This window comes from Tyto alba, unplaced genomic scaffold (assembly GCF_018691265.1).
Source record: "Tyto alba isolate M040663 unplaced genomic scaffold, T.alba_DEE_v4.0 Super-Scaffold_31, whole genome shotgun sequence".
NCBI lineage: Eukaryota > Metazoa > Chordata > Aves > Strigiformes > Tytonidae > Tyto > Tyto alba.
The window spans coordinates 1,393,506-1,416,463 of NW_024881306.1; the positions used below are offsets into that span (position 1 = coordinate 1,393,506).

The 22,958-nt window shown below is 40.6% G+C and overlaps 2 long non-coding RNA genes across 2 annotated transcripts; one reads left to right on the top strand and one right to left on the bottom strand.

The window, feature by feature from the left end:
- Window positions 1–385: 385 nt before the first annotated feature.
- LOC122154113 lies at window positions 386–3,160 on the bottom strand. Its single transcript, XR_006166038.1, has 3 exons — window positions 2,895–3,160; window positions 1,388–1,420; window positions 386–637 (listed from the first exon to the last, which is right to left on the bottom strand). It is a non-coding gene; the product is annotated as an uncharacterized LOC122154113 (long non-coding RNA).
- An 18,135-nt stretch (window positions 3,161–21,295) lies between these two features.
- LOC122154112 lies at window positions 21,296–22,276 on the top strand. The gene is made up of 3 exons (XR_006166037.1): window positions 21,296–21,386; window positions 21,762–21,825; window positions 22,191–22,276. It is a non-coding gene; the product is annotated as an uncharacterized LOC122154112 (long non-coding RNA).
- Window positions 22,277–22,958: the final 682 nt, after the last annotated feature.

Consider the following 22,958-nt stretch of genomic DNA (forward strand, 5'->3'; position numbering starts at 1 on the left):
GATTATTTCACTGGCTAATTTGTGTCCAGTGCTCTTGCTCTGCTCCCTCCCAGCTTCTTGTGCACCCACGCACAGGCAGGACATGGGGAGTTGGAGAGTCTTAGAGCTCTCAGCAACAACTGAAAACATCAGTGTATTAGCAAGATTCTTCTCCTACCACACCCATTACTGAATCCAAAGCACAGCACTACTCCAGCTGCTAAGAAGGAAAATGAACTCTATCCCAGCCAAAACCAGGACAGTATCCACCCCTTATTCCATCCCATTTATGTTATGCTCAGGTTCCATGTTTCCCAGTACGTTCTAAGGAATCACCATCCCATTTCCTGGTTTTTGAGGTATACACACAGATATCATTCCCTTAGGCTCTAGGCCATCCCTCCAACATGTATAGTGAGTTCACATAGTCCATAAGTTTGGGGTCCACTGTCATGACAGTCTTTTAAGTCAGGCGGGGTGATGTGGCGTTGGTTCGGTGGGTGGAGCGGGTGGTCTTGGGCACAGCAGGAGGAGGGCACGTAGCCTCTGCTACATCTGGAGCTCCTAGCAGCTGTATCTGGTGTGGTCCATGCTCACAGATTGCGGGCTGAAGATGTTGATCTCAAGGAAGTTGCTGGGCACCAATTCAGTCCTGAATCTATCAAAGTTCATTTCTCATTAACCTGGGTGATTCTTAATCTGATGTCGTTAGTATAATATGTACCAACCGTAGTGATGACCATCTTCAATAACAGGGTTATTTAGCAATTAACATCATACAGTTCAATTCATCAGCTATTTTTACCCAAAACCAAATCCCCTTGAGGCACACATTTGAATTCCCCGTCCTTCTGCATTACCCACCAACTGCACCCGGGTCCTTGGGCAAAAATAATCCCACGCATGAGTTTACCTTTACCAGAGGCAGGAATAACCCAGACTGTCTTCCCCCAGCATAATTTTAATGTGCCCTATGGGGACTTTATCTCCATCTACAGTACGTAGAAGGTTTGACTGGGCAGGTCTATCCTGGTTGGCAGATTCTCTAGTATCTGAAATCCTGTTCACCTAAGGCCTCTGATTTTGGTGCACTAAAATGCCAGGTGTTTAGTCTAATGACTTTTAATTGTACAAGGAATCACTAGGCGTTCCTCCACAGTAACTGAATTACTGAATTCTAGTTATCTTGAAAGAAACGCTATGGGTTCAGCTTGTGTTCTCGTTTCACTGCTAAAAAAAAATTGAAACTAAGCAAAACAATTCAACAAAAAGCTGTGTAAACCAAATCCTGTCGATGTTCCCCACCCTGCAGCCCTTTACTCAGCAGCCTTTTCACTTGTGTGATGAAAGGCACACGCAGACCCACAGAACACACGGTGGGAGAGCACACTCACCAAAAAATACTTACATATCCCACAGGAGTATCTTGAATACCGACTTTCTGAAAAAGGAGAACATTTTGTATCCTTTGCCTAATCACCACCGGTAGAATGTTTTAGGTGACATGAACATGTTTGAATGGCTCAAACACATTCAGTGCCACTGCAGGCAGGACACCTTACCATCTACTGAGGGCCTCTGCGGCCCTGGGAGGGCAAGAAGCCGGAAAGGCTGGCAGCACTGAAGGCTCATTTCACTGTCATTAGACCCTGAAAGCAGTTAGCTTTCCCAGGGAAATAACATGACTTCTCTTGCATTTAGTATTTGAAACTGTGATTTAAATGTTAATAATTAATGTCAGAATACTTTTAATTTCTATCAGTGAAAGCATATGCTGCAGTCTATTCCATTTCCAGTGGGAAGGAAACTGTGGGCGCTGTAGTCTTTTGTTATTAAAGCATTACAGTAGCAGTGTGAGTCAGTAGAAATGTGAATTTGTCACAATTTCCTTGTCGGATAATATTTACAGTCTTTCAGAGTGTATGTATGTGATCAGCATTTTGTACCCACTTGGAAATTGTATCTGGACATCTCCTTTCATGGTTTGAGTTCACACAGGCCTGGTTCCTTCAGTGCTGGTGAGGTATGAAGCCTAATCCAGCTGCAGCACACTGCTAGTGTCACGGGTCTGTCCCATTTACTGTTCACAGTCCCACTAGCAACTCCTGCAATGTTTGTTCTTTATGATAGCTATGCCATTGCAATTCAGAGTATAAGAAAGCCTTTGGGCAAGCCAAGAGTGCCAAGATCTTTAGTTTATGATGGTCATCATTGTTTCTCAAAAAACATTGAGACATATCAAAGCAATATCCTAGAAAAGTAGTACACGGGAGGAAGGAAGGTGAAGGAAGACACATCGGTAAAGAAAGTCACAAAGAGCTGGGGCAAACGTCCACACTACATCATGCATTGGCTTTCCCCTGCTCCCTCCCTTTTCTGAAATCCAGTGGAGCTGAAAACAGTATGCACATCCACCAGAAGAACAGAAAAGTTGACACAAGAAAAAAAGAATAAAGTAAAAAAAGCCCTGCACAGATAAAGCCACCAGAAAATAATTATCTAAAAGTCCCACAGCTTTTAGAAACACTTAGCAATTTTAATATATCATAAAAGAAACTGGCAAAAAAACAATTCAAAGAGCATAAAAGAAAAAAAGAACTGCTCATCTAGCACTATCATCAAAAGTGAAACAAAAATGTTCCCGCTAACAGCCCAATTTGCCGCTTCCCGCCCCCCCGCCCCCAGGAGACACCCCCCCCCCCGCCCAAGGGGCTCGCTCCCCTCACCGCCACCCGCCGCCCCGCCCCGCCCCGCCCCGCCCCGCCCCTCTCTCTCCCGCGCACCGCGCCTGCGCCGGAGGGGCCAGAGCCGGCGCGCGACCGCCGGGCTGCAGGACCGCGATCGGCGCGCAGAGCGCCCGGCGGCACCGCGCACGGGGGGGGGGGGGGGGGGGGGCGGCGGCGGCGGCTCCTGACCGGGAGGAAGCGACGGGCGAGGCGGCGCCGCTCCGCAAGCACCGCCGCGTCACGGTGCCGGTAACCGCGGAGGGAGCCGCGATCGCTGCAGAGGGCGCCCCCACCGCGCAGGCGCGGCCCCGGGGCTGCAGGACCGCATTTTCGGGGAGCAGCCGGGAGCCCGCAGGAAAACACACAAAACCGGCACCGAAACTGCACCTCGAGCCGCGCTGCGGGGCCCGCGGCGGTAGAGAGGGCTGCGCCGGGCCACGCACCACAGAGAGCAGCGCAGCTGTGCGGCGGCCGGGCCCGCGAAAACTACAGCTCCCGGCATGCCCTGGGGCAAGCACAGCATGGCGCCCGCCGTCCAGTGCCGGCAGACTACAGCTCCCGGCATGCCCTGGGGCAAGCACAGCATGGCGCCCGCCGTCCAGTGCCGGCAGACTACAGCTCCCGGCATGCCCCGGGAGGCAGCTCGCCCTGCGCTCTCCCCCTGCCGGGACACAGAGCAGAACTCTCCCAGAGCTCCGAGGGTGCCACCGGGGGTGCCACGGCCAGGCGATCCGTAAGGCTTCAGGTAGTTGTTGCATAATTTTTGAAATGAAATGTGTTCCTCTGTCCAAGTCTGTTCTTTCTATTAATCCATATCTGGGATAATGTTTTCCAATAACACCTTGGATACCATGGTTGCCATTGCCCTTGGTGTGGGGGATTGCTTCCACCCAGTGAGTTAAGTGAGCCACTAATACCAACAAATACTTCCACCCTTGTATTTGAGGTAGCTCTGTTAAGTCTACCTGGAGGCTTTGTATGGCTAGCTCCTGTTCCCCAGCCACCTTTTTCTCATTACCTTTTTGTTCACTTTTTGACAAATCAGACATCGATCAACTAGTTGTTTAGCCTCCGTATATATTCCTATACACCCATATTGTCTAAGAAAATGATCACAAAGTGATTGCGTTCCCCAATGTATTTTCTGATGTATTAATGACAGAATTTCTCATGATAATGTTTTATTTAACATCTACCTTCCATCTGGTAAAGTCCATTTTCCTTCTGGATCTTTTTCCCCACTATTTCTAAGTATAACCTTCTCTTGTTCTGTGAAATTTGGGGTTAAATTCTCATAATCCCCCGTTGTTATTACCAATAAAACTACTGATGATAATTCTGTAGCTGCTTCTCTGGCTACTTAATCTGCTAAATTATTCCCCCTTATTTCCATCGATGCTCCCCTCTGATGTCCTTTCACATGCACAACTGCAATTTCTGTAGGGAGCTTCAGGGCTTCTAAAACTTCTCTGATCAGCCGCTCGTGTACTAGCTCCTTCCCTTTTGTATTTATAAGCCCTCTTCCTTCCCATATTTTTCCAAATGTGTGGACCACTCCAAATGCATACTTTGAGTCTGTGTACACTGTCCCTTCCTTATCTCTCAAATATACCAATGCCTGTTTTAGGGCATAGAGTTCACAGGCTTGTGCTGAGCCACCCAGCAGGTAATTTCCCCTTTTCAAACACTTCCATCTTCTGCCCCTCGATAATTGCATAACCCAATATTCTTTTCCCTTCTAGGCATCGAGAGGACCCATCAATAAATAGTTTTTCCCTATAGGCAAAGGTTCATCTAACAGATCTTCTCTTATTTTCGTTTGATAACTTATAAAATCCACACAGTTATGCTCTGGTTCCTGAATATCCTCCCTGATTCTCCTCCCATAATTCTAGTAATTTAACCACCAGTTTTCCTTCATCCAGCACCACACCTATTCCTAATTGCACTTGTAAATCTCTACCTAGCAAATTACATCCTACCCCTGGCATTAACAACAGATCATTAACAGCATACTGATCTTCCCCTTGTATTAACACATTCTTTATAACTGGGACTGAAAACCCTTTGCCTTTGGCCCATACAGCCCAGGCTGTATCTTTTACATAATCTTCCTCCTGGGGACTTAATTTCAAATTTATCAAGGGCTCTTCTGTTGGTATACCCCCCAGGAGGTAGAGCTCCTGACACCCCTAATGATTACCACCCTCATCCTGTTGGGTTAAATAATTATGTACTGGATGGTAATGCATAATCAGCTGATGTATATGAGCTAGTTTGCTGCTGCTGGGAGCAATTTCCCTGAAATTATGTGTGAGAAGGTACAATTAGAGAGGGGGAAACCTGGGAGAAGGCTCTCTGAAGTCCTCTTGGTATACAGAAGGAGCTTGCTATTTCACCTCCTGTTTAGGTTTTAGTCTAGGAAGGGCGTTCAGCTTGTCACTCAACAACTTGTCAGCAATGTGTCTTATGACTAGAGACTTTGCAGTCTTTAAAATTCATGGTGATACTTTGCTGGACGTATCTGGGAACCACCTGTTTTTTGGCTCTCAGTATGTTACTTGAAACTTCTCCTTGAATTCCAGTGTCTGCAAGCTGCTTGCTCTTAAGAGGTTGCTCCTGTGATAGGAATTGCTAATGTCCAAAAGAACTGAATGCTGCTCGAGTCACCCTGGCCCTGGAGTGTAACTGCAGTAATTGAAGCGTTTGAACTCCTTAAACAGCTGAGAGGGGAAGTCAGGTTTCTTGGAGTGAGTGTGAGTGCTGAACAAGGCAGCTGCTTGTGTTGAGTGCTTAGGGGGGATTTAGAATGACAGTGTATCTCTGGCGATGTTTTCAAGCCCTGCCACTACCCACAGCTTAACTGTCCCTTATATCCTGTGCTAAGCAGGATATAAGAAGGTTGTGAACTGTTCAGCCTGTGTCCTGGATACATAGGTGATTCAGCGTGGTTACATTTGGAAATACAGTTTTGTAACAGTTCAACATATAAAGACTGGAAGGGGGTGTGGGGAGGAGGGGAGCACCCAAACATCCTTTGTTTTGCAACAGCTGCAGAAGTGACAGTCCTGCAACTGTCATCCTAAAAGCTGAGCGTATTAAAAGGCACATATAAGTTTCTACTACATCTTTGAAAAACCTTACAGTTCATGAAAAGCAGGGTGTCCGGGGTTTTGTGTACTGGAGGTAGGTAATACTGTTTTAATTGCTTCAAGTAGAATTCATAAGCTAGAATGGTACAAATCAAGGTTTTGACGGTAAGAATGGTTGCTGAGGGTTTTATGGCTTGTGAGATGATTGTGTTTCTGTGTATGAATGAGGTTGAAGGGCTGGAAGTATATTTAAGTAGAGAAATGAGCAACAGGGAGCCACAGACTTTTTTTTTTTTTTTTTTTTTTTTCCTAGATTAAAACCAGGGTTGAGGGTATGCTTAAACTCAGCTGGTGAACTAGCAAGTTTAAATGTTTGGTTGACTTCTTTACAGACTGACCTTAGCCATCAAGACAGTGTGAGCCAAGGGAGCAGTCCCTGGGTTAGGTGCTGGAAAGCACCTCTGACATTTAGCACTGAATCAATGAAGCATTTCCAGAGAGCTGGGGAAAGTTACTGGGTCTCCAGTTCTTCTTCAGTCTTTGGTGTAAGGAAATGCTTGGTTTCTGCTATCATGGTCCTTTTCCTCCTGGCTATTTTTATTGCCACCCCCTCTCCCTCCCTGTGCCATTCACCTTCTACCTGATAAACGGGTTATACCAGCTGGGCAGGAAGTAGCTGACTTTTGCAGTATTTCTGTCAATTTAAGTCATGCCGGCTGTGAATGTGATGCTCTGTAAGCCTGGGGATGGCAAGTTTGTCATGTCTTCAGGAGTAACCTTCTGCTTGCCATGCCAGTAACTTTCTAGGAGCTTCTTTCCAGGCAAGGAATGAAATACCATTTTCTTAATTTGCTCTTTTCCTGATTTTTTTTTTTTTTTTAAGAGGTAGAAAAACAAACATTTAAAGGAAATCACTGTGTAGATATTTATAGCTTTTTTTTGCTACGTGTATCAGACTTTGTTTTTACAGTGAAGTGGACTGGTGGTAGTCCACTGCATGACCTAGTTGGCAAGCTGCTGTAACAGGGCTTTGGTGCTTCAGTCTTCTGTGAAGCTTTATGTATGTCATTTTGAATGTCTGATTATGTACTGCAGTTTATCTCATCATGTCAAAAGTCAGCACTTTGCTATAATGCAGCAATGGGTAAACTAATCAGCTGACTTTTTTGGTTTTGACTTGAAGCTATCTGTCCTAATTTACAATTTAATTTAATTTAGGAAACAGCTAGTCCTGAAAATTGTCTCTCTCTGCTCTATTGACTAGGACTTTAATTCTTATGAGACTTCCACAAAGTAAGACTGGGGATGGGGTGGGAAGTCTGTTTTTGTTTCCCAGTGCTTGTAGAAGAGGGTTCAGGAACTGGACTAGGAATAGGCCATTTCAGAAAACAGATTTTCAGTACCACACTAGTCCATAACTCTTTACATGTATGGGTTCTGATTACTAAATTGTGGTTGAGTATGAGGTAGGAATTGCCATTTTACAATTTAGTTGTGGAGCTTGAAGGATTTCCCTAGGTTTTCAATCACTAGTTTTAAGCTGGATTATAGATAACCAAAACCTTCATGTATAGCACTGTGGATGGAGCTTTCAGGGATACAAAGAAGTTTGTACAAGTAACTGTGGCAACTCAAAACAGTCTGTGAGAGTTTTCATCTAACATTAGAGCTCATGTTTTTATTAAGGAAGTTGTTCACCTCCATGAACTTTGCTAGTTTGTATGGCTTTAAAATAGAAGTATTCTCTGTCAAAACAGTTTTTAAAAAAATATTTGTGGAAGTTGTCACTTGGGGTACTGAATTAGGAAAATATATGTCCTATGTGAATGAGTAAATTATTAAATGGCCAAAGAGGTTCTTTAGGGTATAATTTCTAAGCCCTTTGCAAAGGGACAGTCCTCCTTATGGTACAAGAGGATGAGATGGTGGAGGCAGCACCACTGTGTTAATAGCAGTGGTCAGTTCTTAACTGCTGCCAAAGGAAGAGCACTGTGCTGTCTCAGGGAATGTTTCAGATGTAATCTCAAGTAACATGCTTCAGTTTTCCATACTGGGCAGGGATATTTGTGGGTGTGGAAAACATAGGCATGGTTGGTGTCAAAATAGGATATGGTGTGATAAGTGTAATTGTTGTACCCTGTGTGGATCTGAAATGATGTGTGATCACTATAAGCTGTATAATAATTGGGATGAATGTTGGGATCAAATCGAGAATATGCAAGCATAAAATATAGACGAGCGTGCTTCTTGCTGGGAACAACGGAACCGCTTCTTAGAAACCCCGCCACTTTCAAAAGATCCAAGAGGAGAGAAACTCCGCCTTGAGCTGATGCAACCTCTGCTGAGAACAGCCCCCCGAAAGACAAAACCCCGCCACTTTCAAAAGATCCAAGAGGAGAACAGCGGGCCGAGAGGCAGAGGCCTCCAGACTTTCAAAGGACCCAAGAAGGGACGGCCGTGCACCCCAGCAACTCAAATGGTCCCATGGAGGAAGAGCAGGACGACTGTCTGGTAAAGGGGGATTGGTCAAGACGCAGGTACAGGAGTACAAAAGCCACTGCTGTTAGAACTCGGGGTGCGTGTGGCAGAGCTGAGACTCCCCGCGCTGCTTTGCTTATTGCTCCTCACCCTAAATTGACTGAACCCAAATGAAATTGCATGCTTATTATGAAATTGGCCTTCAGTCAATTCTATCGTGGGGGTTTGCCGTATTTGGGATGCTGGTTATCACAGTGTTGACCCGCTCTCTACAAGCATTCTGGGTACTTTGCTTGTTAGCACTGAGGCAGTGACTCTTGCTGTCACATGTTGCTGCTCATCCTGAATTTTGAACACGGGGTCCTATTCCTAAAAGTATAAATTTACTTAGGTAAACAGTCTGTTTCTGCAAACAATTTACTTCTTTGTTTAAAAAATGAAACCACAAGTAGGATTCTGGAATTAAGATTGCCTCAAAGGCAAAGAATGCAATGGTCTTTTTACACGGTTGTGTTTAAACAGGCTTTTTCAGTGTCTTAAAAAAGAATATTTTGACCTATGAACAGCTTCGGAGACTTTGGGATATGTTAAATGGTACACTCTCAAAGGCCAGTTTGCTTCTAGTTTATTCTGCACTGGGACTGGGAGGAAACACATGTACTTCTGTGAGAGGTAGAAGTATCCTTTGGAAGCATACCCCAGAATGGAATTACCTCATCTAGTGGAGGGGTTTGATTTAGCTGTTTTTCTGCCTAGCATTTATGAAATTTTAAATCATTGCATGTTTTATCAGTTCATACCCAGAGTTTCTCTTTTTTTTTTTTTTTTAATTCATTGCTTTTTGACACAATTCTCCTCTAAACTTTTGTATTCCTTCCTTTTTCGTGTACTAGCTGGTAGTTTGGTTTTGGGTTTTTTTTGGTTGGTTGTTTTTTTTTTTGTTGTTTTGTTTGTTTTTTTTTTTTTTTTTTTTTATCTGTATCATTTACAAAGATTTTGCCAAGCTCCGTTCTTCCACTACCTGATAAATACACAGCAAAGAAATCACTGATTTGCTGTGCACTTGTCCATGGTTACTTTTTTTAACCTTTCAAATCAGTAACTCCATGATAAGCATAAGTGAAGCCTGAGTTCTGGCTTTGAAAACACTTTGGGATGCACCTAGCTTCAGAGACGAAGCAAACATTGAAAATATATAGAGACAAACAATCTTACAGGTTTTTCAGACTTACTGTGATAGATATACACAATAAAACTGAAGCTTTGTTTTGTCTCTTCATGAATATGATCTAATACGTGTTTTTTGCAACTCATTTATGATAATCAAATACTTTCTTTTAATACATCGTGAACAGACTTGAAAAATAGGCCTTTACTTCTACATAAAGTATATTAGTTAAGAAAAGGAGTTTCTGGAAAATAAAACCACAGAAAATAGAATACACTCAAGTAGAACAGATTTAATAGTATTAGCAAACTGTGCATTTCCATACTTGGTTTTGATTTTTCTAGTTTGATTTGATGAAAAGAGCTGTTGTCTTTGGAAACAAATGAAGTACAAACAAAGTTACAAAGTACTTTCCAGAAAAGTCCTAGTATTAACCAAGGTAAATTTCAGAGGTCTCTGGCTTTTTTAAGGACTTCCTTTTCTGTGATGTTTTGTTATTCTTGTTTGTGGTTGTGTGGGTTGGTTTGGTTTTTTTTTTTTTTAGAGGACAGTTAAGAAAAGAAAATACAAAAATACTTAAATGTTTTAATTACAGTTATCCTTCCAAGGTTGGCATGATCTGTGTTAAAATGTTGTGGTCAACTGAAGCATGTGAATTTTGTTAGAACATCCTCCACCATCAGTAGCAGATAGATTAGCTTTGTTTTCTCCATCAGAGAGTTCTGATAGCAGGATTTTAGCATAACAACTGTTTTGTTTTTTTTTTTTTTTCAGCCTCCATGGTCTCCAGAGAGGCTTTACCTGGCATGCTCTGTAAATGTTTGGTTTTCTGGCAGAGTCATCTTGCCCTGTCTGACTAGTACTGCTCCCTTTGCTTGCCATTAGCTTGCCAGATACTGGCAGATTTGTCTTGTGTGGCAGTTGTTTGAAAACATACTTTTGGGGGAGATTTTCCATTGCAAGAAGATGGTCTTGATGGCAAGACAGTCTGGTATAATTTCCAAATATAAATATATATGTTTTAACTGTGTATACAATAAACTTCCAGTTTTGGTGAAAAAGGAAAAAATAAAAGAGCAACCATGAAAGCAGAGTTGCTGTTGGTTAAAATAAAAGTTTTGAGCCTCAGGTGTGAGGTTCCTATGTGTTTAAGATACGAGAATTTCTCTCAGATAGGGTGTTATCAAAATGACAGTGAAAGTGCTCAACGCTGACATACTGTAATGGTGACTATGCATTTTTTCATGCTATGATTGTAAGTTAGGCTAAGGATGGCAGTTTGGTTTTCTGTCTGCCTTCTTTACTGTCCATTAGTGAATAATGGGAGACAAAAGGGAAAACAATTTATAGTGAATACAATTGACTGCAGGTTCTGGTGCAGTTGAGTCATGCATTACTGTACTGAGTGGTTTGATTTTTTTCAGTTTTATTGAAAGATGGCTGTTTAGAGCATGTAGAAATTCCACCTGGGTGGCTTACAATAAATAAGGGATATACTTACTCACTTCTCCCTGAAATACATGCATCAGTTTAACTACCAGAATCTTAAATAAGATGCAAGAAGAGCTATGTGACAGTGCATGCAGAGTATTTGGTTAGTAGCATTTACTTTTTTTTTTTTTAATTCCCTTTTTCCATTATTAGGTAGTTGATGGAGAGTAAATTTGATGATAGGTAGCTTTCTGCTGTGGTATGAAGCTCCCGATATTTGTGGGGAAATGAAAAAGGATTCCTCTAAGAGAGAAGACAAACAAGGGACGTGGGACCGGCACTGGCCTGATTTTGGTGAAGGGGATTTTTATTTATTTTCTTATCTTTTGATACAGATGGAATTTTGGGTTTCTCTTCCCCCAAAGCAGCAGATATAGGATCACAAAAGTAAATGAATGCCTAAAATGGGAATGAGACACTGCTTTCTGTAAGAACAGGAGCTGGTTTTGACTGTTCAGTAGATACAGATAGGTGAGATCAAGGTGGGGGGGGAAAAAAAAAAAAAAAAAAGGGCTTCGTTTGGTGTCCCTAGTGAAGAGTTTGGACAAGAAACTTCACAAGTATTTGATGTGCGATCTTCAGGGGCTGCGGGGAGGGAGGAAACCCCAAACCTGGCAGAGCAAAGAAAAGCCCAAATCTAGAAGTTTCTTCATCCACATGAGAACAACGGGGGTTGACGTTGTTTATAAAAGAGGATAGCAACATCTGGATTCTGTGATCCTAGCCATCATCCCTTTATGTTTCCTTGCAGAAGCCCTGAGGTCCAGTCACCTGTGCTAGCAGAACGGTATTAGGGTCGAGCATTAAGAGCACAGTACCAGAATTACTAATTCCCCTTTGCCCCTCCTGCAGGTCGCTACCTAACTTGGGTCAGTAGAATTTCCTCCGAATCCTGTGACAAGATCTGACCAGAATTATTGCTGGCTTGGAGAGGCTAAGCATCTTGCTGTTCTTCTAATGCATATCAATCAATTTAGTATTCAGGCAGATGGTGTCCTTACAAATCCTCTGTAGTCTAACAGGACACTCCCAGTAATGCCTCACAGACACATGTGAATGAAATGGTGCCAGTTCATTTCTTTAGCCGTTGTTTTGAGCAAAAGAAAATTGCTTTGTGGCAGTGCTTGCCATGCTGTGCAGTAGCTTTGTGGTTAGAGTATTTATCCAAGAAGTAGGAGTCTGGGTTCTGTGTTACTGTTATGTTTCAGCACATGCCAAAACTTACATGAAAGGTCAGTATCGGGGGTAGGGGGGTGGGGGTGGTATCCCCCACCCTTTGGCAGGAGCTTTGCCAGCGAGTGGCAAAGTTTCCTGGGGCTGAAAAGATGGATCAGCAGAGAAGGTGACTGGCTCCGTGACAAAGACTTCACCTAGGAGGGAGGCAAATACAAGTCCCATAAGGCATGTCTTTGCATTTCTGGGGAGAAAGGAAAAGGTGAACCCTGTATATATAACTTCTTGCAGTCCATTTAATAATGCTACCAACATGAAGATAAATTACAGTAACTGCAGCTTTCTGATTTGAACTTTACCTGTCTGGAGAAATTCCCTATGAAGAAGCTGCCGGTTTCCCCTGTGCAGGCGGGAGGATGGAGGGAGCAATGTTCCACAGACAGTGTGAAAAGGCAGGTGGAGGTTGCACAGAATCCAGCATATATTAACTTGAAGTTTCACTAGTAGTCAACGCTCCCTGCTCGGCTCTGTTCCCCTCCAACTTGAGGCCTTTTTTTTTTCTTTTTTTTTTGGAGGGGGGGTGGGTTTTTTTGTTTGTTTGGTTTTTTTTGGTAAAATTGGTGGTGGTGGTCTTTTAAATGCAGATGAGCTGATGCTAATTTACCCACTGCTCTGCTACCACTGGCAGGGAAGTGGCATTAAATATGTTTTAAAAGTATGTTTAAATTGGGACTCATGCACCTTCTGCCTTTACCTTATCAACCCTTTATTCAAAATAAGCATAATAATAAAAGTTTTTTAAATAGTTTGGAAGTGGCTTTTTTGCATCACCTAGAAAAATTTTAAAGAGAGATTTTGGTACTTTCGTATGCATAAATGTTCCACCACAACTCTCTGGATTGCTGATATATGCATTTCTATCCTTTTTCTCCCTGCTCCTTCACACTGTTTGGTTTTTTTTTTTTTTTTTTTTTTTTTTGCAGAGGTTCTTGTGCTTTTTCTTATCTTCTTGTCTTTCCCCCTTGATCTCAAGCATTTGCTCATTAGCACTTACTGAAATGCTTTGTGGGACATTTAGAGCAAAACAAATTAAGACCTTGCAGTTCCAGATAGTTCAGCTCTGCAGCTGGCTCCACTCATACAGCAGTTCAGTGCACTGTGATATGTAGGTACTATTGGCACTGGCAGACTGTTCATCATCTGTCTGACAGGGGGTCAGTGCTGCGGGCAAAACAGCGCTTGGCTACTTGAATTCAAGAATCTAATATTTCCTGCTCAGTAAGACCTGCGACCAGGTCCGAATAATCCTGACTCTTTAATTTGTGAGATTGTCTGCATTGTGGGGGACACAGTTATTCTCTCGTAACTATTGATTTTCTTTAAAGGAAGTCAAGGTAGTTTACACCTGAAGGGTACTTGGGCAAATCTAGGACACCTATTAACTCGAGTCAATCTGGAATCCTTGTGAAAAGCTGAGCTTTTGCTTCCTGGCTGCTGGGAAAAGATTCTGCTTTCAGGTCAGTCTGGAAATGCCCTTGCTTCATACTTCATCTGCTTTAGGCTTTTAGCAATTGCAGAGTGTAATTTACCAGTAATAAAAACCCAATTATGCGCTGAACAACAAGGATTTTTGAGAAGTCTTAGGAATTTCTCTTTGTGAGGGGGCTGTGTGTGCCTCACTGGATTTCTTGCCTGCATTTGCCAGGAGAACAAGTGCTTTATCTTCTTCATGCTCACCATCTCAGTCTTTGAACATCCTTTTCTCCTTTACTCTGTCTTCTACCTTAAAACTAACCACTGTGCCCTTTGAGGACACTTTTTTTTCCCACAGTGGGAGTATTCATCATTCATCCTAGATCTCAAATGGAAGTACTGAGGTTCAGTTAATGTGATCTAAGGAAACCAGATGCCCCCCCCCCCTCAGGAAACGTTGCCCCTGGGGGTTGAGACCTGCCCTCTGTCTGTTCAGATTGCTTGTGGGACCGGACCTGCCCTGTGGTTTGGTGAGCCAGGCCGGTTAGCTGCTACCCTGGGAGTTGCTGGGGAGGGTCGGCTCATTGGCTTCAGCAAAGGCTTTGTGTGATAGAATTCTGTCACGGATATGAAAATACTGTCTGTTAACTGATACAAATCTCTGTTCCATTATGATCAGATTGTCTCTGAACTTCATAGGACTGAACTATAATGCAGATTCATACTCCATAGTTACATTGCAATAGTTTATTTTAAAAGCTGTATCAGATAGATTGAAGAGAGAAGAGCTTGTGACAATGTGGGGAAATGCAATCAATGCAAATTAACTTATTTAACATTTCTAGTGTAGAGACGTCCAATATCACAGTAGCATTTCATCGTTAAAGAAAAAAAGATATTGGTAATTTCTAGTTGTTTGGTATCCTCCAGGTTATCGGAGATGGTGATTTGAAGAATCAGGTTTCCAATATGAACAAAGCAAAAGCGTCATCTGAAAAAAGGTGAATTTAAAACCATAGTGACTTCTCAACATCAAGCTATTTGAGATTTGTGAAAAAGCAGACTTTATCTTATTAATAAGATAAATCAAATATGCATTATGAGCCCCTAGTAAGAATGTGTATCCTGATACACCAAGGGAGTCAATATTGATTAGCATAAAGTAGCTTCATATTTAATAAATGACTCTTTAAATTTACAATTTTCAGTTAGTATTAGACATGTTAAAATATAAAATACGCCTTACATTTCATTGTAACAGTTATCGACTAATTTAATATTTTCAAGCAAATATGGGCAAAACATAAAATGATTTATATTGAATGAATTAAAGGATAAGTTTATATACTGTATAGGAAGCCATGATGTTTGTCCTAAGATGTATACAAACCTTGAACAGTTAGGACAAACAAGAGTGGGGTTACAGAAGGTTTCAAGAATTGAAAAGTTGTGTTTGTTATTTTCATGATAACTTGTTTTAGCAAATATTTGAAAAAGTTATGAGGTTATCTATGGAAGACAAAATATCTCTTAAGTGTCAGGAAAGGATTTCAGTCTTACTCTTTTCCTAAGATATGACAGGTTAAAGCACCTCATTAAATCAGACCAGCTAATCATAAAAAAAAAAAAAAATATTCTGTAGATGGGAAAATAGGGAATTTTTGCTTCAGCCTTAGTTCTCTGAAATACCGATTATCTTCTACATGGGTGGATGAATTTGCATGAAGGACATGCTCTACTGTGGATTAATTTTCTATGTTGGGATGGAGTTACAAATTTTAGTTTAAACCACTGCATGTAGAATCATCTTTGCTTTTGCGGACTTTAACAGTGGAACAGCTAGATATCAGGGACTGGTTGCTCCTGTTTGTGTAAGAGATGGATCAAAAGAAATAGTAAAGAAACTATTATGTTTTCTACGTATGGTGTATTAGTTCCTTAGGCGATATGATAAGCAAACTCAAGCTCTCCATCAACAGTGGGTATTATTGGAAATACTACTAATTATAATACATGAAGTATACTATCACACAGAATATTAGATTTCTACAAAGTGTCTACTTAAGTGCTGTTTATTCTTCTTTAGTTCTTGAGTTAAAAGGAGAGCTTCCATCCCTGCAATTCAAAACTGTGGTTCCCAAAGTAATGAATAAATTATGGTGACTTTAGTTCACGGCTATCTCTGTACAATAATCAGAAGTATCAGCTCTCTGAAGATTACGTGATAACTGCAGGTGGTTGAGAAAAAAATTTGGAATTGGTTTGCATTGGAATAAAACAAAACCAGACTCATGAGAAGCCTGCCTACTTCAAAATATTTTTCAAAAAGCTCCCTGTAACATGCTGAAACACAGCAGACCTGTTTGCTGCGAGGGAAGAAGACGCTCCCTGCTATGGCAGCGCGCTGGCTGAGTGCAAACAGCAGCTTCAGGGGAAGTAGGTACAGCTGGTGAACTGAAGGTTTCTGATTACTTCCTTCATTTGACTATTATCTTTTGGGAGGCTTCTTGCAAGGTGAATAGCTGAAAAGCATCCTATAAGCTGCCATGACAGCCGTCAGAGTTCTCTTTCTCATTGTGAAGAAACACTTAGGAAGGTGTAATGATGTGTTTTAGCATTTGCATAGCACAGTACTGTACAGGGACTCCTGGAGAGTTGTGAATCTAGCACTTCATCGTAATCAGAGTAATAACGCTTAAACTTTTGGGGAGTTGGTGAGACTGGGAGAAACGTCCCTGCAGCAAGGGAACTTTCTCTGAGAAGATGTTTTCTTGTTGAGGGAGTTCTCTTTTAAACATGAACCCCTGAAGCCCTCTGTTCCTCACTGTCTGGGCAGGTGCTTCCTCTATATCTACTCAAAGCTTTCCTAACCAGAGAAAGAGGAAATCCACAAAGCTGTCTGGGTAGCTAGAGCCACACTGTGCGCTTTGGCAGCAGCTGAGGTGGTGTCAGGCTTGTTCCTGCTTCTTTTTTGCAAGTAAGATGGTGTTGTGAGGGGCATTTGGAGCTGTGGCCTTTGGTCATGGGCTGGAGAAAGGGTTTCCTGCCCATGGAGACATGCAGTGTAGGGGATCAAACAAGCCTGGTAAACTTCACCTGAGGATGCTAAAAAAAGTCTAAATCCACCCCAGTATAATAATTATCGGTTGTCTTCAGAACACATGAGATCTGGGTTAAGTAGTGAAAGACAGAGATGACAAACATAGTGGTTGTGTCTGTGGGAGTCGGGGAGCAGAAACTAAGTAGCTGTAGATCAGCTGTCTTCTTTTCTTTGCACAGAAGGATCCTGGAAGAACTAACCGAATGCGTGAGGCTGCGAACAGCCAAAGGTGGTTTGAGTTGTTCTTGAAAATCCATCTGATTTTTCCTATGTGAGAGAGTAACAGGTCTCACGGTCAGAAAAGTGGCATTAGAATACCACAAACGTGTTTAAAGCTTTACTAAAATAACCACTGCATGTGATTGCCATCAGGGAGCTGAGGCAATTGCTCTCTCCAAGTGCTCTGGAGTAGGGCACTGACTGGGTACCAGAGCAGGGGTGGTTGATCACTGTCAGAAGGAAACAGCGCACGGTTTGTTTCTGGATGTGCTCTTTCCTCCTCTTTTTGGGAACGACTGAAAATACTTTGCGCTTCTACTAATGATCTGAAAGAGAAGAAAGAGTTCTTGTTAAAGCTGCAGACAGCTTGAAACTGGAAAGATCTGCAAAAATATTAGAGGACCAAATGATTTCCAAATACTCCTGTGAAATGCAGAAAAGAATATTTGCTGGGAAGATGTGCAAGGTACTGTGCTTAGAGAGGTATACAACTGCAAGGGATAAAGGACAGTCACGTTCGTAGTGAGGAGAGCCACAAATAGTGAGATTGAACTGCAGGGAGAAAATCTTTGGAATGAAGGGACACAAGGTGTGAGAATGAAGGTGCCTTTGGTTACTGACTCACCATTTTTGCAGGCTGTTAAGGACTGTTTGGGCATATGTCTGTCATGAAGAGCAGCTGTGGTGTTGATCCAACTCCGAAGAGAATAGCTTATATGGCCTTAGGAAGTTTCTTCTAGTGCTTTACAGCCATTTTGATTTTTATAGCTAAAGAGAGCAGAAACTGTTGCCTGCAATGACTACAGAGTGCTCTTGTGAGGAAGTTTTAGAATGAGTGGGGTCAAAAATGTCTCCTTAGTGGGAAGACAAGCCTTGTATGAAAGGCTGGCCACAGTGTTCAGGGCCACCTGTGAGCTTCTGCAGCGTCAGCAGCTTAAGAGGAAATCTAGCTCAGACAGGACGCAGTTTTTATTGTGCCATTCTGACTACGTCCTTGGTTTACCTAGCTGTTGGATTAAAAATACTGAATTCCATGTTGCCCCTCTGTTTTGGAGAGCTGTCTCCCAGATTTGGATCCTGAATGGTTTGTTGGTTAAAACGTATGTATTTGCATTCCAAATATCAGAAGGAGTCACGCTGCAAATTGGGTTCTATTTTGTTCTTAGGTCAAATGGGTTGTCACAGCAATATTACATACGGATCAGTCAGTCAGGCTGGCTGCCCTATTTCTTGTCCTACAGCCTTTCTGATTTACTAGGCAGACATTGAAAGCTCTCACAGTATTATAACCACTATGTATATTAGTGCAGAATATTAATAAATAATTCTTGTTTTAGGAAGAAAACTCAGTCATAGCTAAGAGGAAATCAGGGCTTTAGTTTATATTTCAGCATAGACTCTGAGCTGATGTTATTTTCAATGACAGTTGATTTGGTATGCTGAAGACATGAAGTTTATTTGACTGTATATCTGTTGGAAGACTTCTTGCAAGATGAATAACCTAAAACCATTCTAAAGATACCTCTTTAACCACTGCAATGAGCACTCATCGCTCTTGATAGAAACTCTGGCCCCAGGAGGAGATGATACTTCTAAATCTTAGGATTTAAATTGTTATATCACCCAGTAGTGAGAATGACTTACCATTCCTGAACCTTTTAAAGCTTTTAGTAAGTATGGAGAAACTATGTTAGATGCTAACGTTGTACATGTTATATTACTTCCATGTGCTGGCATTGCTTGGATTTTGCAGGTCACAGCAGTCAAAAATCATGTTTGCTCTGAAATTTTAGTGCCTGTGAATGAGTTTGTCTTTATGAAAACTTGTATTGTCTTGTTTGTTTGTTTGTTCCTAAGGACTATCTTTGCTTTCTTGGGTTGTTTCCAGCTTTCAAACTACATTTATTTCTGTGTGAGACCAATGAAATACCACAGTGGAACTTTTAGATATGTACACACCCGCACACTGAAGCAGCAGTTCGCTTACACGTTGGTTTAGATGTGGGTTGGCTGGGCTCTTTACTTGTTTTGGTTGTGAGCTGCTGAAGGCAACATCTTTTGGAAGCTTGTCAGCTTGTATACCAGACGAACAGAGGTTATAGATTTCATGAAAATCTTGGGTTTATTTTGGAGTGTTTCAAGTTCAGAGGATGAATGGGAGCATAGAATTAAACAAAACGAATCTTATGCAAATAATAACGGCTTTATACTATCCAACCTGGTTTTGGATGATGAGAAAGGATTGGGGGGATTATGCTTTACTTGAACAAGTAATATTTTATCAACCAAGACAGATTTATTTTAGATCCAAAGATCCTTTAAAATCAAAGTCCAGCAAATAACCGAGAAGGTGATATACTTACTTCACCGTATAAAATTATTTTGACTTATGCTCTATAAATAGTATAACCATTTCTTATTACTGATGTTAACAGCTTGTAAGTATCATCTGTAATCTGAAATTGATTTTTGGTCACGCTTCTCATTTAGATGTCAGTGTGGAAAAGTGGAAGTGGTAGAAGCAGTTTCCCCAGCAGCTGTTGTATCGATGTGCTTTCATGGCAGTACAGACTTTGCTGTCAGCTACCTTTTTTTTCCTTGATTTTAACATACTTGCCCAAATCTAAGCTAATTATTTTAGTAGAGATAACTGTAAGTGTGAAACCTTTTCATATATGTAAAATACAAATCAAGGCGTAATAATTCCTCATTGTTATAAACAAACCTGACATATTTATAAAGCTAATGTTACAGACTTTAGTTTTATTGCAGATAGTCAGAACAGTATGTGTATGAAATGAATTATTGTCGGTTATTGTGGGACGCTAATGTTACAAAAGTGCAAAGTCAAGGTAGTTAATCCTTGGAAGTTATAATTTCCTGTAATTAATTATATGACTCTACTTCAAATGTTAAAAAATTGTCTAAAAATTACTTTCATGTGGAAATGTGAATCTCAGCACTATTCTGAATAATTGTTGTGTTCTAAAACTGGAGAGCAATAAAACAATTTCTAGACTGATTCTATTTTGAATACTATAAATATTTACTTTTTTTTTTTTAGCCTCTGTAATCTACCTACCTATACGAGTCCCTGGTTTAAATTTGTTTCTTATATTAAATACATTTTCAAGGCAATTTTATGATGTCAGGCTAAAATACCTTGATGTTAAAAATTAATTCAAACTCTGATGATAGCTTTGAACACCTTCGAAAATTTTTTCTTCAGAATGGTGTTCTTTTTCTTCAAATGGTGGGTGCTGCTTTGCTCACCTCACGAATTACATATTCTTTCACTTTAGAAACACAAGCCCGGAAGGCAAACAGTCTTTGGGACTGTTTGTAGGCAGTTTTTTCTTGAATGGCAGGTTTGATCCAGTATCCTGGCCCTTAAGATAAACTGTATTAAATATAAATTACTCTAACTGACATAAACAACATTTGTACCTACATCTGGATTTTTTTGCTGCAACTAATTTCTCTGTTCACAGTTGGTCTTGGAGATGCTGTTATACATAGTTAGTCTGCTGCAATGCAGGCTTTGTAAAATCTGTAAATTTGCCAGAATTAAAGAGAATTAAGACTGTTCTCCAGTTGAGATAAAGTATGAAGGTGAATTAGCAACTCCCCTTATTCTAACGTGGGATTTCTGTCGTTAGTGTTTTTTTCCTCTGATCGAGGTGGAAAAATGAATGTAAAAATTCTTTCTTGTAGTGTTTCCACCAGTTCTCAGACTATGTCTCTGCTGTCACAGCTGGAGAAGATCAATTTGGATTCTGTATTAGGAGAAGCAGACAATGCCAGATATGTTACCTCAGAGATCCTTCATCTGGTTCAGAGTCAAGGTAAATATCTCAGTTTTATGGTTTTAGTAGTTTTTGTTTTGATGAGCCTTCCTTCTCGTATTTCTTCTGAGGTGGACTTTAATTGTTGTTTCTGTTCGGTGGACTTGATTAGCCATCTGCTTTTGTCACTGATTGTTTAAAGCACCTGTTTAAGGCCATGTTTAATGTTGTCTGATATAGTATTGGTTACACTGAGTGCATTTTGTATTGTCAAACAGCTATAATTTAAGTGATAATTCACAGTATACATGTGTATATATATACGAGAAGTAGAAGTATCTGGAAGAGAGCTTTCTTACAGATTTTACCTTTACAGTGTTTTTTTCTAGGACAAATTGTTGAACAAGTGAAAGCAAAAATGAGATTTAAAGTCACTTAAATCTTTGATTTATTTTAGTTAGTATTATCTACATATATGCAGTTTTTAATAGATTTTATTATTTACAGTGTAGTGTAGATTTTCTGATCAATCTGTATGTGATCACAGGGCATTTTGCCCACAAGCTAGTATATTAAAAGAAAAATGGTCTTTTTCTGACTGGCAGAAAAAAACAAGGAGGAGATGACTTCTAAGGGCTCCACTGGAATAGAAGTTATCCTGTCAGCCCTAGAGGTAAAACCTTCCGATCTGTGTGGTTATGGGTACGTAGCAAGTTTTCATTTTATCACCGGGCTTTGTATTACTACAAATACGTTGTTATCCTATCTAGTCTCCAACACTTGTGTAGGACTGTGATGATTAGATATGGTCTAGTTAAGAATTTCTCTCCCTTATTTTTAAATATTGTAAGAAATTAGTTGTCAATTATCAGTTCTAATTAATATGCCATATTGCAAACTAAATTTTAATTGTTTTTTTTTGGTTAATTCAGGCTGCATAGTAGATGATTAGCTGGGTGGTTACATCTTAAATTCTGTTTGATTTAGTGGTGGCAGTTTCTCTGAGCTTGTAAGTATTTAAACCACTGTATTAGACTTCTACATTAAGTAAAGAAATCCCTCTATTTTACATTGCAGAATACAAAAGATCCTCAAAGTATTCGAAATATATTGAATATCCTCATTGAGATTGTGTCAGTTGGTAAGTTTTCATTAAGGAGCAGTTTTCAATTTGTGATTATATTCCTGTATTCTTCTGCAGAAGTTGTGTTTTTCCTTTGGGAGGCAGGTTTGTGTTTGTTTAGTAATTTTTTTGGGTGGTTTCAGATGTTTGCTAACAGTGATTTGTATGCAGAATAAAAAGAACACAAAGACTGAAGCCACCTTTCAAATAATCATACACAAATAATTTACGTTGCTGTAAGTATAAGGCCAGCAGGTTCTTGCCTAGTGCAGTCACATATGAGGAAAATATTTCTGTTCTAAAGACTTCCCTTATGATAACTGTAGCTTAGGTTCTTAATTGTTCTTTGGCTTCGGAGATATCAGTTGAGTTTTAATTCCTAGGTGGCGGTCAGAGGGCAGGCGTCTTAGTCACTAAAGGAGGGACACAGATCTTATTGCAGTTGCTTTTGACTGCCAGCAAAGACTCTCCACCAACTGGAGAGTTAATGGTGCTTCTTCATACTCTTCTTGCAAAAATTGGTCCAAAAGGTGATAATGATATACGTACATAATATGGCTTAATACTTTGTAGTTTTATGATTGTAACTTCAAAAAAATTTTCTTTCTATTATTGTGTAAGCATGCATGTATTCAGAATTGGTAAAGGAGAACACAAAGATGAGTAAAATAGAGGGGAGGAAAGAATGATGAAAAATAGGTAAGCAGAGTTGACAGCAGAAGAAATTCACAGTTTGTTTAACTTTTTTTTTGATAACTTCAAAATTAGTGTGAATAATCTTGTATTTCTTTGACGTCAGACAAAAAGATTGGCATGAAAGCAAGAATTAATGGTGCCCTAAACATATCATTGAATTTAGTGAAGCAGAATTTGCAAAACCACAGGCTAATATTGCCATGTCTTCAAGTATTAAGAGTTTACTCAACCAACTGTAAGTACTGCTGATAGTTCTTTTTTTTCCCATGTGATACAAAAGTTTTTACCTAGATACAGTTGAAACATCCGATCTACATGCTTGTTCAATGTTAGATGTTTAAAATAATTATTTTTATCTGAGAATTCAAATTGCTTGAATTCTAATAAAAGCTGTGAAGCGTGCTTGTACATCTCGTGTGTCTTTGATTTTTATTCAGTTTGTGTGTGTGTGTATA